The following is a 5,185-nucleotide window of genomic DNA, read 5'->3' as shown; positions in this document are numbered from 1 at the left end:
AAACGTGTGGTACTTCGTACTTACCTCGAAATTGAATTCTATTAAGAAGTGCTTAAAAGCCTAATTTTGCCCGAGACGAGAGAAGTCCCAGGTAAATGCACAAATTTAAAAAAAAAAAAAAAAAAAGGGGGGGGGGAGTGAACGTCTTAAGTGCCAGCAGTGCAGCAGATTGCAGTCGTTACTTGGGTATTGCTTATAACCCTTAATACCGTCATGTATAAGTGCGTGTATGTACAATATCATGCAGTATTCATAGCGGACTAACACGACCCGTCTGTTTCAGATGTAGACGTGTAGGCGGTAACTGTCGCCATCTAGTGGTGCTCTATAATTTCATCTCTTTCGCGCGCCTCTGGTCTGTACTGAGCGCGTACAAGCAGCGGCAGTGCCATCTGCGCATGCGTTGGGCGCGAGCGGTTTAACGCGGGAACGCTGTTTTGGGCTCTCGCGCATCTGAGGAGAGTTACAGGACTTTTTTTTTTTTTTTTTTGGTCCAAAACTCCCGTGTCTGACGTAAAAGATGGTCTTCTTTCAGCTCTACTCCTGACTTATCTACACTTGGCGTTTCCCTCTTCCCTTTCATTTAGTCTGAGGAGTTTGGGAGCAGCACTATGTCTGAAGGGAGCTGCTCTTGTCTGTTTATATGATCTGCGGCTTGGACGCTGCAGCAACACAAATGGAGGAAGGAGGAGGTACGATGAATGTCCTCAGCACCATGTATTAAAATGCTCCCTAGCAGTCGGAGAAGTAGACCAGACAGCGCGTTCCTGTCAGAAAGAATCCACTCGTAAGACCTTGTGTCCATGTTGTTATCCCTCAGCAGTCACTGTTTCTGTAAACATACATGTGAAATGTGTTTTTGATTTGTGATATTTTGTCCTCAGCCCTGCTCCCTGAAAGAACCAGTTCTCACGATGGTTTAAATAACTGAGTTAATAGTTGCATGTTTAATATTTGTACATGGACAGAGGCCCCCATCTTCTGCTTTAGTAGCCTTGGTGAAAATGCTTACCATGGATTGAACTGCTGTTTTAGTTGTGACGAAAGGTTTGACGTTAGTCTGATTTGACTGTTTGAGTTTCAGTGTGATAGGAAGTTGTTCTCCCATGTTGCCTTGAGCTAAGCACCTTTTTTTTTTTTTTTTTTTTTTTTTGAAATGTAGTTAAATATTGTGTTCTGTAATTGTTGTGAATGTTCCCCTGGGAGATTATTTCCTGGTTACTTTATTGTGTAAATGACTGCTCTGAGCCAGTAACTGGGGTCAGGCATTGTTTTTCAGGAATTGCAAATGTGTTAGTTGTGGCCTCTGGGCTCAGAGGTTACACTTAAATTCTACCTCCTGCTGTAACACCCTTGAGGAAGGTACTCACCCTACAACTTTTCTCTAAAGCGAGCTACATCTTAGAGAAAATACAATGTGTGCATTACATTAGAAGAAAGAGTGACATAGTGGCAGACATCTCATTCTTAAGTAAACTTAGTTTTCTTTGCACTTTAAGCACCAAAACTCATTGCATGAGTAGGTGCATAAAAAATCAGAATAGATGAATCCTGATCAGTCTTACCTTTTTTTTTTCTTTCCTCTCTCTCTCAAAAGTACATGAACATTTACATGCAAGAGTAGTGACTGTGTAAAGGCTTTTCTGGGCATGATCATAAAGTTACGGTGCATGAACATCTACACCATACAGGAGCTTGCAAGATCTTGGGCGAAGTGAGTCCAGGAAAGGTGAATTTTCAGACCCTTCTTGAATGTAGTCTGTCTCAGCAGTTCTGAGGGGGAGGTCATTCCACCACAACGGAGTCAGAACTGAGAACCTCCGCGCTTTGCCTTTTCGTGCGCAGGACCACCAAGCAGGCAGAAGTAGATGAGTGAAGCAGCCTTGTTGGGGTGTTGTGGATGATCAAGTTGTGTAAATAGCTAGGAGCAGGTCTATTGATGCATTTGTAGGCGATAACAGGGTCTTAAATTTGATCCGGGCAGCTATAAGAAGCCAGTGCAGGGAAACGAGTAGAGGAGATGCATGGGAATGCTTTGGCAAATTAAACATAACTCATGCAGTAACATTCTATATCAGCTGCAGAGGTTTGATGGCATTAGTGGGAAGGCCAAAGTATATAGAGTTGCAGTATCTGGATGGAATATCACCATGGCCTGGACAAGTAGTTGGGCTGAGTCAGAGACCCTAAACTGTTTCTGTAAAAAATGACCCAGCTGTATGAATGGGTAAATAATTCTAAATAGCTTTACATTGCAAACTCTTTTGGACGTCTAGTAAATGTAAGCATTGTCAGCTGTTTTATGGGTCCCTGTTATGAGGGATGACAGTCTTGAGTTATCTTCTGGCCAAAGTAGAACACCTTCTTCTGCTGGCAAATTTAACTTGCTATGCATCTACATACTAGAAAGAGGTCATGCTGTAGAATTCTTGAAGGATGTGTTATGAGTGTCATAGCTCTCAAGACTTCAACTTAATTGGTTTTTAAAAGTGCTTCCTTGTTCACAATGGAATCAGGTTCAAATTTCACCTTACCCTTCAGTAGAGTACTTGCACAGTGAGAATTACCCAGCTGTATAAATCTCTATAAATAACAGCAAGTAGCTTAATGTTATGCCACTTTGCAGAAAAACATCACCTATATCAACATATGTAAATGTAATTTAGTACTGAATGGTTTACCTTAGAAAGTAATAGGATAAGATAAGGTCAGGCAGCATCAGGTTTTCATTCCTTATCCTCTTCTTAATCTGAACAGGAGTCTATTGAATGTGTTTCACCTTTCACACAGATTTAATTCTGAAAATTAATGCTTCTCATTTTTACTTAAACAATGGATTAAAGATCTTGGGTGCCCCCCCCCCCCCCCCCCCCCCCTCGTATCACAGGTCCTCCATATTCTTAGTACTGTTCCCCATTATCAGAGACATGGGTACTTTTTTGGGGAACCTCTCCCAGCCTGCATCTTTGATCATTGACCTCTGCCACTTGTTATTGGCCTGGTGATTGTATATTTACAGTAATGTAATTATTAGAATAGGCTCCAGAACACTGCAGTCCCACAGCAGTAATAATAAATGGTAAACATCTCTTGCTTCTGTATGTGAAAGAAATCAAATTTAATATTTTCATTGTTTCCAGCAGAGCTTTCCAGTTCATGCATACATTTGTAGGCTTTTCTTGCTGTGCCAGACACAAAATATACATAGCCCAGTTCTCACACTGGTCTGTGTTTCACTTCTTAGATGCCTGTCATGTTTCTGGTTTTGCCTATGAAATCAAGAGAGGTTTTTAAACTTATTAAAATAGACTGGTTATATTCTGTCACAGAGGTGCAAACCAGCTTTACTGAATCAAACAAGAACTTACTGGGCAATTTCTTCTGTGAACAAATATCTATTTATCATGCATCCTGACAAACATTTTGAATAATTATATTGCTAATTCACAGCACTGTGCAGTTATTGAGGGTACATGTCATTTTCTGGCCACTAGAGGGCAGCATTAAAAAATACCATATGTACAGTATAGGCCACCTGGCTGCAATCTAATAAAATATACTTTAAAAATAGAAATTTTAAAGAAAGTGAACTTTATGAAATATTTCTATATTATATTTTGAAATACATAACTGTGAAAAGTATGAAATATTCAGTATGTGAGATTATGGAGGATTTGATTGTGATACATAGCAAAATGCATACTTAAAAAGTTCCCGCCCACTTTCACTTCAGAATTTTGGAATCTACTGGAACACCATGGAACACTGATATTTGACCAGGCCTGTTCGTACAAGGTGGTGGTACTTTACAGAGGAGAGAAGGCTTCTGTAGGTGTGTTTTATGTGAGAAAGATGCTCGCAGAAGTACAATGTAATGGTTTAACTGGTTTATTTACTGTGATCTCAGAAACACCTGTTGGAACACAATAGCTCGCATAAAGATACATATCCAGTTCAACAATGGTCAATACAGGTGAAATGGGAAAAAGACTAATAGGTTTTTAAGATTATATGAAGGTCATAGATGGAGAAATACATTTGTATGCCTATAATTTTTTAGCAAAAGCCATTTTAATGCCAGAATTGCAACACTTTCTTATGGCTGACTAGAGAGCTGTCAAGACTGTCAGGATTTTTTTTTAAAAACACAGTTTTGTAGTGTTCATTCAAGGAAGCTTTATTTAATGAAAAATAGCAAAGAGAAACGTAACTATCCCCCCCGACCTAGCAGCAAAGCATCTTGCACACATTCTGTGTTGAAGACTCCACTTCAGTAGTATGATGGAAACAAAATGCAACTTTTTTTTACATTTTTTTTGGCTCTAGGTAAAAGGCTGCATGAACATTAGGTGATCAGATTGGATTACTTAATAGGGTATGCAGTTCTATACATTACTTATTTATTGACTGGAATGATAAAGAGAAGTGCACGTTTAATCCCGTTCATGCTGAATTACAAAACAGGAGACTCCTAACCTTTAGAGAAAGTAACACAAATACATTTTCTTTTGCCACAAAGAAAGCAATTTATGTGGTGGTAGAGCATCACAGAGGCATTTCAAACACTATTTAAGAGGTTGTTCATGTGACAGGCCGCAGAGGATAAGCGATCTGGGTAGCACGTCTGGTGACTGAGTAGACTGGGGACAGCAACAAGAATGTAGTGAGGACCTCAAACCAAACCCACAATGCCAACGCTAGATCGTGGTGTGCCCTGTGTGTCAAGCCATTGTCTCATTGCCATGGAGATCCAAGTCCTGTTATAACATAGTTTTTGACCATTTAATGTTTCTTCACTGTATGCACAGCCCTACACTACTATATAGTGGGGAGTTCTAAGAAGGGCACTTGGTAATTCATGACATAATTCCCCATACCCTCATGTCCTCCTTCACCTTGGAAGATCAAGCTAATTGGAGAACCCCAGCCAACCGCTTACCATCCATGTGCCAGGCAGGGTCTCTAGAGAATTAGTGGGGATTTGGTGTCTTAGGAATTAGGAAATCAAACCAATATTGAAGCACTCAAGAAATAAATGACACAGCTGTTTAAAGATGTTGATGAATATCACCAGCTGCAGTTATCAAACAACATCAACCCACTGTTCACACATTTCCTTTCTATATTTCAAATAACACAGCTACTATACAACTTCATTTATGGTCAGCTAGTATGTGTAATTTCA

Source organism: Scleropages formosus, chromosome 17, assembly GCF_900964775.1.
Source record: "Scleropages formosus chromosome 17, fSclFor1.1, whole genome shotgun sequence".
In the NCBI taxonomy this organism is placed as follows: domain Eukaryota; kingdom Metazoa; phylum Chordata; class Actinopteri; order Osteoglossiformes; family Osteoglossidae; genus Scleropages; species Scleropages formosus.
The sequence above is the reverse complement of the archived record's forward strand: the minus strand, read 5'-3'. Positions refer to the sequence as shown.